This window comes from Crocuta crocuta, unplaced genomic scaffold (assembly GCF_008692635.1).
Source record: "Crocuta crocuta isolate KB4526 unplaced genomic scaffold, BGI_CrCroc_1.0 scaffold172, whole genome shotgun sequence".
NCBI classification, from domain to species: Eukaryota; Metazoa; Chordata; class Mammalia; order Carnivora; family Hyaenidae; genus Crocuta; species Crocuta crocuta.
The window spans coordinates 7,084,247-7,097,773 of NW_027528872.1; the positions used below are offsets into that span (position 1 = coordinate 7,084,247).

General features: G+C 41.2%; 1 protein-coding gene across 4 annotated transcripts in view; it reads right to left on the bottom strand.

Moving 5' to 3' along the window:
* The window catches only part of FAM118B (family with sequence similarity 118 member B), a 45,735-nt gene extending 32,215 nt beyond the window's left edge, over positions 1-13,520 (bottom strand). For 2 of the 4 annotated variants that reach the window (XM_077756577.1, XM_077756574.1), the window contains exon 1: positions 13,434-13,520. The gene's annotated coding sequence lies outside the window, so the exon portion shown is untranslated. Of the gene's footprint in view, positions 1-1,821; positions 1,928-8,989; positions 9,080-13,433 lie in introns of those variants that run through there. The other 2 variants (XM_077756575.1, XM_077756576.1) reach the window with 2 other exon arrangements.
* Between the last annotated feature and the right edge of the window lie 7 nt (positions 13,521-13,527).

Genomic DNA, 13,527 nt, shown 5'->3' on the forward strand with positions numbered 1-13,527 from the left:
GGGGAGGGGGAAGGGGGGGGAAGCAGGCAGGAAGGGGAATGGGTGAAATAGAGGACACTTATCATGATGAAAACAAAATCCACGCATAAGGAGACCCCTGTAGTTCAAACCTGTGTTATTCAAGGGTCAACTGTAGAATGTTTTGCTTCAGAAAGTCAAAGACCCACGCTTCTGAGCATTTTTCTTCAGTGATCTTACTTCACCTTGAATCTCATGGGAAACTAGGCTAGAAACAACAAACAGCAATTCAAAAATAGGACTCAAATATAAAAAAAAATCATGACACAATGGGAAAGTAATCGATGAGAAAGAAGTTTAAGAAAGTACACAAAGATACTCTATGAAAAATAAAATTCAGAAACATGAGAAAAGATTGTGGCAAGTATGGCTGGAATAACTCTAGTGGTCGCCTTGGATGTACTGGTTCTTTATAAAGTGCACTGTGCATCTGAAACAAAGGACACTGGGTGGCACCTGGTGGGCTCAGTCAGTGGAAGCATCTGACTTCGGCTCAGGGCATGATCTCATGGTTCCAGCACAGAGCCCACTTCAGATCCTCTGTCCCCACTTCTCTCTGTCCCTCCCCAACTCATGCGGATGTGTGCACTCTCTCTCAAAAATAAACGTTAAAAAAATTTTTTTTAAAAAAAGGACACTGAATAAGTATACCAGTGTAATACACTTGATATGCATGGGACTTAGGCTATACTCTACTAGACCATCATTGCTGAGGGCCTTATAAATGTAGTGTAATGATTTATTTAGACTGGAATCTTAGGAAAACTTCACAGAATCAAGGAACAGAAAACAAGACCACCTAATTAAAAGTTAAAAGCAGGAGCGTCTGGGTGGCTCAGTTGACTCTTGATTTCGGCTCAGGTCATGATCTCAAGATTCTTGAATTTGAGCCTTGAGTCGCTCTCTGTCCCTCCCCATCCTCCACCTCTCTCTCTCTCTTAAGTAAACATTTAAAAAATGTTAAAAGCTCAGAGCTACTGAGCTTGACAGAAATAAGGGAAGAAAACCAAATCTGCTCTTAAAGGGCACTTTCTCCCTAAGCCCAAACCTCAACACTATCACTGCCTCTCTTAAAGACTAGAACATTTTGACACTCTTGCCATCGTTTGCTCTAAAACACAGCCTTCTGGCTCTTAACCTGGAAATATATAAACTGGAATGTTAAGTTTCAGTTTCTACTAAATGCAAGGTCTTAAAAGCATGTGGTCCAACATCATTTCTTATTCATAGAAGATTTTTTTTGTTTAGCTGCCCTATGAACTGAACTTAAATTCTGTGTTACTTTGGCATTACCTAATTCAAGGCATGAATCTAGGTACTCATCAATTACCATCTACAGAATATTTACAGGATGGAAATTCTTTGCCCTCTTATTCATTTATTTTGGCTTATGAACTTTTTTTGAAATTGACAGGAGATGAAATGTGTTCCTAGAAAGCCAAGGAACACCCTCCCTTCCCCTGGACACACTGGCCACTTTCCTGGTCCTCAAACAAGCCTGGTACACTCTGGCCTTGGGGCTTTTCTTTGTATTGGTTCTTCCCTCTGCCTGGTATGATCTTCCCAAGTTCCAAGTCTTTGCTCCAATCATACCTTCTCAATGATGCCTATTTAAAAGTGCAACTTCTCCACTCAATGCATTCATTAACTGCTCTACTTTTTATTTCAAAGCAGATACCACCCTCTAACACAGTAATTACATTTATGATTAATATAATAAATACACTAATTATGTTTATTATTTGTCATCCGCCTCCTCTCACTGGAAGGTAAGCTTTTAAAAGGTAGGGATCTCGGGGGTACCTGGGTGGCTTAGTTGGTTAAGCGTCCGACTTTCGCTTAGGTCATGATCTCGCGGTTTGTGGGTTTGAGCCCGGCGTCGGGCTCTGTGCTGACTGCCAGCTCAGAGCCTGGAGCCTGTTTCAGTCTGTGACTCCCTCTCTCTCTGACCCTCCCCTGCTCACGCTCTCTCTCTCTCCTAGAAATTTAAAAAAAAAAAAAGGTAGGGATCTTGGGTTAGTTCACAATATGTCCCGAGATCCTAGGATAGTACCTGGCACAGGGTAGGCATTCAGATATTTATGGAATGAATTAACTCAAAGGCAAAATGCTGCTCATGATTAGAATAACAAGAATTTCCCATATGACAGAAAAAGCATTTCCTATTAAAAGAAACACCCCATTAATGCTTCTTAAAAATTTTATTTGAGATAGAGTGAGAGAGAGAGAGCGTGCATGCGCACGTGGTAGGGGCAGAGAGAGGGAGAAATAGAGAAACCCAAAGAGACTCCATACTGTCAGTATGGAGCCTGATGTGGGCTTGAACTCACGGACCTCAAGATCATGACCTGAGACAAAATCAAGAATAGGGTTGTTAACCAACTGAGACACCCAGGTGCACCCTCCTCCCATTGATGCTTTTAATACAGCAAAAACCATGAAAGACCATTTCTTGTTTCAGGGGGAACATGGGAAAAGTCACATTCCTGTGAACACTGTGTGCACAGTAAATCAACATCCAGACTATCATTTTCCAGACGTGGCAAGGAGTGACAGTAATCTGATTCTAGCAGGCAAAAGGCTTTCAGACTTAAGGTTTTAAGACTATCCTCTGAGACTAACTGACCACTTTTATACATAAATCATTTTATGTTTACAACTCAAGTTTCTGATATCTAAGATGTAAATTGAATCTTAAGGGTGGATTCTTATAAGAACTCTTCCCTGCAAATGACTCAAGGACATCAGTACCTCAGTATTTCAGGAAAAGATATCAGTTTCTGTATCTTAGATATTAAATCTACCTAAAGTACTTTCTTTACAGTGACTAAAGAAAAAGAAAAGCTTATGTAGCAGCAAAAGGCATTTCAAAACACAAATTGGATTAAGTCATAGTTTAAAATCATTCAATGGCTCCTCACTGTGGTTAATAAAATTAAACTCCTTACATCATGGCTACAAGACAGACTGGGTCTGAAATCTGCAGTCCTCTTTACAACATCCCAGGCAGCCATCACCCTCATTCACCAGGCTCTACAGTCACATGGGGCACACATCTTCCTGGCACGCACACCAAACATGGCTTAGGGTAGTATATTCTACAAGTATTTCTGTCTCCATCCCATCCTTGAAGCCTCAGCTTACCTGTTACTTTACAGAGGCTGGTTATCCACTCTGTCACCCCATTCAGCTCCTTATCTGCATCTCTCTAACACTTGCAATTATTGTCCTTTCCCCATAAGAATTAAAGCTCTTTAAGGAAAAGTACATTTTGTCTTATTTACAATTCTATCCCCAGCCCCCAGCACCAATCTCTGTTATATAGTTAAGTGTCTATACAGTGCAGTAAATGCTCAAATATTTGCTGGCTGAATGAGTATGCACCTACCATGAATTAATTTAAGGCACCTACCATGAATTAATTTAAGGTCTAAGAGATCAAATCTAAAAGGTACCTTTAATTTTATAAGCTATAAAAACGAGACGAATGGGTGAAGGGTTATTTATACCACACAAATACCTTCTGTGACTGATATCTACCAGACACCTGTTTAAGAAGAACGTCCAGTGCTACACATAAAAACTCTCACCTGCTTTGGAAATTTTTATCTTTCGGTTTATCTCCTTCCCCACCACATGAAAAGAAACTAAGATCACATGGTACTTTTGTAAAAAGTCTATAGATTTGTTTTATAAAACAAAGCTACATGCACTGAATTCTGTCCACTTCTATTCTACAGTTTCGTTGTGGCCTGCCTGGCCATGGCTACATTCTGGATATGCCTATAAAGTTGAAAATGATAGGGATTGTATTAGTCCCAAGTTGTTGAATTTTCACATTCAAATGTCCATTAAATGCCAGGCACCATACTAACAATGTTACTATTACCACAACCACCTCACCTCCACCAAATGCTGTACAGTATTTATAAATGAGCCAGGCATTGGGGTCTACACCTTAAAATGTTCACTCTTCTATGAAGCAGACACTACTATCATCACATACCATGGATATCACAGATAATGGCACTGAATCACAGAGATGTTAAGTAACTTGTTATAGGTCACACAGCTATTAACACACTGGGAGGCTGACTCTAGAGTCCATGCTGTGAACACCCAATGTGATACTATCCCACCAAAGATGACTAAGACCATACCCCAGAGGACCATACCCTTCAGAAGTCTCCACCTTTTGGGGGAAACAGAACTGTAAACAAATTATTTATAACACATTGGTGCTAAGTAGAATATGTTTGTACGTGGTAAACGAAAGATTAACAGTTGTGGTGATCAAGAAAAGGGGTGAGACAGATCCCTCCACGACAAAATTCAGTGAAATAATGAGTATTTATTTACCTTCCTTTAGGTCTTGGAAACGTCTGACACTTAACTCCATTCTCCTCTGGACATAGGATTTTCCTCCTGTTCCTCTAGAGGAAGCTCTTCTTCCTCCTTCGTCTAATCCCTAAACATTGAGAGTCCTCAGCGAATTGCTTTCAGTTCCCCATCTAATCAATTCACGTATTCCCTCGCCTCCCCTTGCAGCTACTCCAATGACTTAAAATACCAACTAAATGCTAACAACTCCCATATCTCAATCTTCAGCTCAGATCTCCTGTGCTTCAGACCCAGGAGATACCTGGGTTACACAGTCCTTCACATACTTTAAGGTACTTTAAGACATACTTCAAACTTAAAGGTCAAAAAACAGTTCAACAATCGGTTCCCTATCATGTGGTGTCAGGTCTATGACCTGCAGAATCTCTGGGTCACAGGGTTATAGGTGATTATCTCCCTCTTTCTGTTGCAAGCACCAACACAATTACTTTTTGATTTGGAAAAAACTATCATACACTTCACAAATGTACTTATAAAGCAATTTCAATCATCCTTAAGAACAAGAGAATGATGGATGAAAGGCTACTCAGGAAAGTGGTTTTAGCTTGTAACCTTAATCTGGCTTGATATTCTTTTCAGGATATTTGTTTTTCTAATAAAAATTAACTAAAAAATATTCTCTTTGATCTAGGAATGAACTCCTGAGATGAAAGCATTATTTAGACCTGAACCAAGAATCTGAGAGCTAAAAAAAAAAAGATACTATCTGCCACAGAGGCCACCAGCACAAATAGAGAGATCAGGCTAAGACAGAAGAAACAGCTTTAAAAGCACTGATTTGCTGAGCCGGTAGCGTCAGTCTTAAAAAGTAGCAGTGAAAAAAAATGAGGCAAAAAAAAATATGTGAGAGAAAAAAAGGTTAGGAAGACCTAAAAACACACTTTGTTAAAAGTGCGAAGGAGGTCAGTCCAAGACGGAGAAGGAACTGGAGGGAGAAGCAACAGCCAGCCCGAGGGACGCAGACTTTATAAGGGACAAGCAAGCCCCTCTCCTCCTGACTAGAGAAGGAAAAGGACCCCATAGGCCCTGCAGGAAATATGTTGCCCTGCAGGAAATATGTTAAGTACAGTAAAGTACAAAGAGCACATGAAAGCCACCCTGTAATCCGACCTGGAGATAACAACCGCTGCTATTTTGGCAGTTTTCAAGAGGAACTCTTGGAAGAAGTGCAGGCATGCTAGTCATCAATTCAAAAAAACTTTACTGTTAGAGTTGGCACTTGCTTTTACACAGTAAATTTTCTATGTTACACACCAGCCCCTTTTCTTTTTGTCTTTCAACTTTTCTTCATTTATCTTAGTAAAATTAACTTTTAACAGTACTCAAATAGCTTATGGATTCATCAAAAGAGCAGTAGTAGATGTTTCTAGAGTGTAAGAAAGAAGCAGTACACACCTAGTGCCTGAGGGCAGTGAGGAAATCAGGGTGAATGGGATCAAGGAAGAGTGAGCCGAAGGCTAGATCCTGCCCAGTGCTTCGGCTTTGTGCAATCTATCAAACTGTGGGGTGAAGCACGAAGTTCTTATCACATGCAGGGGCTTGCCATTATTTGCGGGTCTGGCAATAGATCTTAAACCTACTCCAATGCAGAGAGCAGAAACTGAAAAACTTTAATGGGTCCTCTTTGAAGTTATCCTATCCACATAGCAAGAATGGACATTGTGAAAAAGGATCAAAGAAGAGATGGAGAGGGACAGAAACCAGAGGAATAATAGAAGAAAATGTCCTAGAACTGATGGACATGAATTTCCAGAATGAAAAGGTCCACTGAGTACCCAGAACAACAGATGAGGAAAGACTCAGTACCATGGTATGTCATTAAGAGATTCCAGAACATCAGGCATAGAATATTCTCAATGCTTCCAGTAAGAGAGAAAAGAAAAAACCAAGCCAACAAAATGAGGTTTCATAAAAAATGGATTTGAATCACTATGTCTCTAGAGCAATTATAGACACCAGATTGTACAGCCATGCCTTCAAAGTTTTGAGGGAAAATTACATCCAACCTAGAATTTGATAACATTTCCAAACTATCAAACAAGTGTGTGGGCAAATACTTCTTAGGAAATAAAGATGTAAGTCAAGGAATGGGACATAGGTGATGGCCCATGTTCCCGAATGATACCTGGATAGTACTTCTCCACAAGAAACATCAAGTAACACAGCTGAGCTCATAGAAAATGTTACTGCTAAGAATATGACAATTACGTCAGAGCATCTGGAAAAAATTAACGGTATGTAGGTATGCGGAGGAAAAACAGGCAAAGATCAAGCCAAACACAAGAGTGGAGATGAGACACATCATCTAGCTCAACAGGTACTGGAGGGCAACAAAAGCAAGAAGTAACATATCAAATGATTTAGACCTGGGTGGGTCAGTCGATTAAGTGTCCAACTTTTGATTTTGGCCCAGGTAGTGATCTCAGGGTTATGAGACTGAGCCCTGCGTGGGGCTCCATGCTGAGCACGGAGCCTACTTGGGATTCTCTCCCTCTCTCTCCCTCTCCCTACCCCACCCATGCATGCCACACACACTCTCTTGCTCAAAATAAACAAACATTAAAAAAAGAACAAAAAGGAAGTAAGAATAACCAAGGAAAGAAAAAAAATAACTGAGGGACTACCTCTAAAGAATGAGATTATGAGGTGGGGAGAATGGAGGGAATGCTTTTTTTCCCCATATAGTCTTTTAGCATGATCCGACTCCTTAAACCATACACGAGTTACTTTGAGAAAAAATAAAATTTAGAGGGTAAAATAGCAACATTTAAAATTTGCCATTTTTCGCTCTACACTTTTTTAGCAAGCTTACCTTCTGATATCCATAAACAAGACCTTTTAGCCCCGGGCCTTGCTGGGCAGGAAGGAGGGAGGGCAATAGATTCCTGAGCTTTAACTCAGCATTTTACTGAATCAAAATTTCTAGGGGAGTGATCTGTAGATTTAAAAGCACACCAGGCAATTCTTACCATCCAGCAAGTTGGGGAAATGCTGCGTAGTACACATGGGGTCAGCAGAATCTAGTGTGGATTTGGTTTTCTTTTTCTTTTTAAATTTTTTTAATGCTTATTTTTGGGAGAGAGAGAGAAAAAGTGTAAGTTGAGGAGTGGCAGAGAGAGTGAGACACAGAACCCGAAGCAGGTTCCAGGCTCAGAGCTATCAGCACAGAGCCTGACGTGGGATCATGACCTTGGCTGAAGTTGGACACACAACCAAGTCACCCAGGCATCGCTGGATTTGGTTTTCTAGCTCAGTTACAGTACAGCTCTCCTACTAACAGCCAGCGGAGGTTATTTTCATTAAACTAATGGCGTTATTAAGCACTTACAGCATGTTCCAATCATTAACAACTCAGATACACACAGTCTGCATCTTTAACTTATTGTTCAAATTTTCAAATAATGCAGAAAACAGGTTTTTTTCAACTAAAGCAACTAGCTGTTGCAAATACCTTCTTAAATTTCTCTAGGGACCCTAATATCCTCTGGCTTTTATCCAACCACAACAGTGGAACAGTCTCTCAATTTTCCATTGTTCATGTTCTGGAAGCACGGTCTCCATGTTCACCCTTCCAATGTTTACTCCTTTTCCCTTAAAATACTCTGCTGATCTGCATTTATATAAACACCACAAAATACATAGTTCTTCACAATCTTGAAAATGCTCCAATGTAATGACCTTATTTTAACATATAATCAGGAAATGCTGACTAATAATTTGAATACTTTCTACATGCTAGGCACCATATATATTGATCTTGTTGCTCACTGCAACAATCTTACTAGGTTAGATATTATTAATTCTGTTACACATATGAAAAAACCGAAACAGAATAAACGCTTATAAGTGGCAAAGCCCGATGCAAACCTCAATGTCTTTCTAAAAATATCAAGCTGCCTTACTTGTGGCAAACACTGGGATTTTAGAAATCATCTTTGTTCTCCCCACCTGCTTTTTGGGTGTGCAATCTAAGGTCCAAAATGCTGAAGTGTATCACCCAAGTGGCAGAATGAGACTAAATTCCATATCCCTTGATTCTGACTCTGTTTAAGACTTTTTAAAAAAATCTATAAACCTGGTGCTATACCATACTATACGCAGGACATACCTAAAGATTTTTTGAGCCTTAACTATGCGCTAAGCTCTACACAAGCGCTCACTACTCCTTATGGCAGTCCTAAGGCAGACATCACCCACATTTCACAAGACGAAGAATCTAAAGTAAGAGAAGTTATTAAGTAATTTGCACAAGGTTACACAGCGAGCAAGTAGCAGAGCCAAGGTTCTGAGACCATCTTTGTGACTCCCAAGTACAAGCTCTAAGCCAGTGTACTCTAAGGGTGCATCTCTAAGGTACAGATCACATGTCTTTTCTGAATGCCCAGTTTTCTTCTTCTAAATAAAAGAATACACATGATGTGCGAAACTTCTCTTGATCCCAATTCAAACACATTAACTATTAAAAAGAGAAACCCAACTGAAACTGTGTCAACTGCTTGCCTGGTCATACTAAGAAATATACTGAAGGGGTGATAATGGTGTTGTGGTTTTGTTAAAAACCAGTGCTTACCTTTTATAGACACGTACCAAACTGTTTACCAATGGTTTAAAACCATCTGGGAGGTCAGGGTGGGGTGGCGAACAAGTGTGGCCCTGTGATGGTTGGTTGTAGAAACTGGCAGATGGAAACATGGGGTTCATTATGTTCTCTACTTCTATAAATGTTTGAAATTTACAGTTGAGAAAAAAAATGCATGATTAAAAAGAACTGAGAAAAAAAGTTTTAACTATATTTGAGAACAGAGCTATGAATGATTTTTCCCACTTTTTTTTAATTTTACACATTTTCTGTATCACTTTTATAATGGAAAACATAAAATTCATGATTTAAAGAAATTCTCTATCTTCTAAATAGGCAGAGCAAGACTGCCCATAATCAATGAGGCAAAAACATTGTCGTCTCTTCATCAGTTAACTCCTTTTCACAAACTTTTAGACGGGCCACGTTGTAAGGATAAGTATGATCCTTAGATATAGACTAGCCAAGAGCATAAAGAGCATATAAGAGACAAATAAATTAGAAGCAGACTTAACAAATATAACTAATAATACAATTCCCTCTCAATAGAGTTTGGGTCAAAGACCTTGATTTTGTAACGCTGACCTTCCTAACGGTCAAAGAGGCCACAGGATAGGCATCGCCTCAGCCTATGGTGGGGTCAGGTGGGGTCAGCCTCAGCTCCCAGGCCAGCTGTCTTTTGTGGACCACCTCCAGTTTTTCTCCAAGAAACAATTATTTCCGCACATACCATGATATGGAAAAGTTTGGGAAGACTAGTTTAAACCAAATCTGTCTCGAGCATCATTCAAGAGCCAAATAAAAGTATAATTACGGGTAGGAGGATAACAAAATTTCTTTAAAATGCTGACATGGAAAAGAGAACATCCAGAGTATAGGTTATAACACAATGTTTTCTAGCATTTTTTTCCCTCTATCTGCAATGTCTCTCATGTCCTTAAGGTAGGAAATCTTAAGGTATATTCCAGCATCACTTAAAGAGGTGACCTCCAAATATAAACATTAGCTCAGTGGCATCAAGTTAAATTCTGGGGACAAGAGCAGAATCTTGATTCTCTGTGTTTACGCTAAATGTATGCAAGATAAGTCTGAAATAAATCCCATTTGTTAAGAAAGTACCTAAGTGTCGGGGCGCCTGGGTGGCTTAGTCGGTTAAGCATCCGACTTTAGCTTAGGCCATGATCTCGCAGTTCGTGGGTTCGAGCCCTGCGTCGGGCTCTGTGCTGACTGCCAGCTCAGAGCCTAGAGCCTATTTCAGAGTCTGTGTCTCCCTCTCTCTCTGACCCTCCCCTGCTCACGCTGTCTCTCTCTCTCTCCTAGAAATAAAAATTAAAAAAAAAAAGAAAGTACCTAAGTGTCAGTGGAAAATCTTCAACAAATCGAAGCTTAGAGCCCAAATTACTTGGTTCACAGCAGCTGAGCTGGGACTAGTCCCCAGATCTCCCAGCTGCCAACAACCACACTCTCCTGGACACCTCCAGGGAGCTCCTGCTAATTGCTTCCTTGAATCTAAAACCATAAAACAATATCCAAATGCTTCCTGCTCTTGAGGGAACTGAATTGCTGGTTAATCTGCAACTAGCAAATCACTGTTTAAGGAGCCAGAATCTACTCTCATGCCACGAATTAATCTTCACTTTGTGATATTTAAACACAAGTTCCTTTCTTAGTCATTCTTTGTTTATATTTGTAAAATAAAAAGGTGACCATGTTCTTGCACACCAGGAAATATCCTCAAAAGTGAATTATCAAGTGCTTCTTTGTTGTTGTTGGGTTTTTTTTAAATTTTTAAATGTTTATTTTTGAGAAAGTGAGCTACAGTGCACAAGCGGGGGAGGGGCAGAGAGAGAGGGAGACACAGAATCCCAAGCAGCCTCCAGGCTCTGAGCTGTCAGCACAGAGCTCCATAAGGGGCTTGAACTTACAAACAGCGAGATCATGACCTGAGCGGAAGCCAGGTGCCCCTCAAGTGCTTCTTTAAGTGGTTATTTAGGGGGGAACACATTATGACGTATCAAAATCTGTGTAAATAAGTCACGCGTGTAAATATTCTCATCTTCTCTGAGAATAAAGACACCACCAAATCCCTCTAATAGAATTTTCTTCCTTATACTGAGAATACAGTACAGACTGTACAGAAAGGAGGCAGCATAGTATTAGGATACAATATAGCATTACAAAGCAAAAGACAGAAAATATATTTGCACAAATTTTTGTATATGCAGAGAGCAACTCTACTTTAAATGACTAAATGCCCAGACTCACAGGAGAAGCATTACGATCTAACTTCTGTACCCATACTGGCTAAAGCTGTACTGTGAAAAACAAGCAAACAAGCCAAACCTTTGAATTCTTCAAATATCTCTTACAGTTACAAAAAGAAAAACCTCAAAGTTCCTTCTCTGGAAAAAAAAGTGACCGGTTTTTTTATTCTTCGGGACTACAGTTTGTATCTTGGGTTACCCTGAAACCCAAGAACACAAGCTCTGTGTCACCAGCATGGACATCCAAGTTGGTTCTTCATTTGTCTCGTGCCACAGAATGCCAATTCTGTAAGAACAGGTGTCATTTCTTGAATGCCAAGCACAGGTTAAGGCAGAACCAGCCCTTACACAAAACCATAAAAAGTACTATACCTAAGACAAGTTCATAATTAACACAATGATATGAATTTAAATCCTGACATCAGAAAAGGAGGCTTCATGTACCTAAGTGAAATTAATAAAATTAGAACCTGCATCTGGAGCATATCAGTAAAAGATTGTAATTCTCACCTTTTACAAATCTACGTCTTATCTGTAAATTGGAAGAAGAAAAAAAGGAGAAAAATTGTTTCCCAACCTCCCTCAGGATTCTTCAAATTTATATCATGATCACCTGTCTTATTACGTAAACATACACGAGACTTCCTTCCCACTCTTTGTAAACACATTTGCTCCCACACTTCCATTCTTCAGGTCAAAAACCGACAGAAATAAGACAACTTGAATGTTTGTTCAGACACATCGAACACATGTCTGTGAGGTACTGCAGGCCATCTAAGGAATATTTGTTAATTTACTGTGTGCCAGATGTGGGTTTCACAATGAAAACATGAGCAATCCTCAAGGGACTCAGGCTTCAACAGCAGCTGCAATGCTACATCCTGACCTGTACTCAAAAGCAATTCCAACTCAAAGAACAGTACAGTCAGGGGAACAGACCACCGGATGAAGCATAACCTCCTTCCTGATCGTCTAGATTGAAATATCCCAGCTGATTTCCCTGCTAGCAAAGCCCTCCTCTCTTCAATCCCTCCTGCATTCAACTGCCAGGTTCATTTCTAGAATTCCAACTTCAAGGAATCTCTCTCCTGCTCAGAAGCTTCAACACTCCTCAATACTTATTACATCTAGTTTCAACTCTTCTTCAACTTAAGAGTTTCCTATAGGCTGGCTCCACTTACTTGCTCAACTTTATTGCATGCCCAGTAAATATGGCTCCCTTCTGCCGGTCCCTTTCCGAGAGAGGTGGGGGGGGGGATCGCAAACCTAATTCCACTACCTACACTAACTCCTCAGGGAACCTTCGTGCTAAGCAGTCTTAAAAAAAAATTGTTTCCTCTAGTACAGATCCATTAGTTTTCTGAACAGCCCTTCGGAACTCGCCATTAGGTTTCTTAACAAATGGCAGGTTATGTCCCAAGGTAATTTTCGCATTATCACCCCCAACCAGATGTTCATCTTTTCAGCCACCCCTGGGTGAAATCACAGGGAGTCGCTTGCAGTTTGGGCACGGGAGTCCCAATGCACCCTGTAAGACAGGGAGAGAGGGTCTGGGGCGGGTGCAAAGTAGGGAGGGGAAAAACGAAGGAAGCAGAGAAGGGAAGGTACACGCTCTGTACCGTATTTTCAGTCTTTTCTTTGGACGGAGCAGGGAGAGCGTTGGGGAGAGGAGACTCCCCCCAAAAATGAATTCTTGAGGAGGAACAGAAGAAACTCAAGGTGTTCCCTAGGTAGGAAATACGGGCTGGGACCTCTGGATAACGGAGGGGCTCCCCATCATCTCTGGGAGAGAAGGACAGGTTACACCCTGAAACAAAGAGGAGGTGAGGGGTGGAGAGGCTACAGAGATCCGGGCATCTCCGAAGGTCGAGCGGCAAGGAAAGGAGAGGTGGCACGACGCGTCCCTCAGGGGACTGGCCGGACACCAGGGATGTGGTTGCCAAGAGGGACGAGGTAGGCGCCCAAGAAGGCTCTGGGGCGAGCGTTTATGGGGCATTGCTTCCACGGGGCGCGGGGGCGGGGAGGTGTTTGTGAGTGGGAGCTTCTCCCAAAGCGGGAAACGGTTCTCAGTGCAGCGCTCTCCGAGAACAGAAACCTCAGAGACGCGAAAACGTTAAAGCGTTGATGAACCGGCACTTCCCAGCCCCAGACTGGCTTCCCAACACACTCACCGAGTCTCCTCCAAACGCCACCGCTCCAGCTGCAGCTACCGGCCGGCGCAGCCGCACTCTGCGCGCACCGCCCCACGTGACTCGGCCCAGGCCC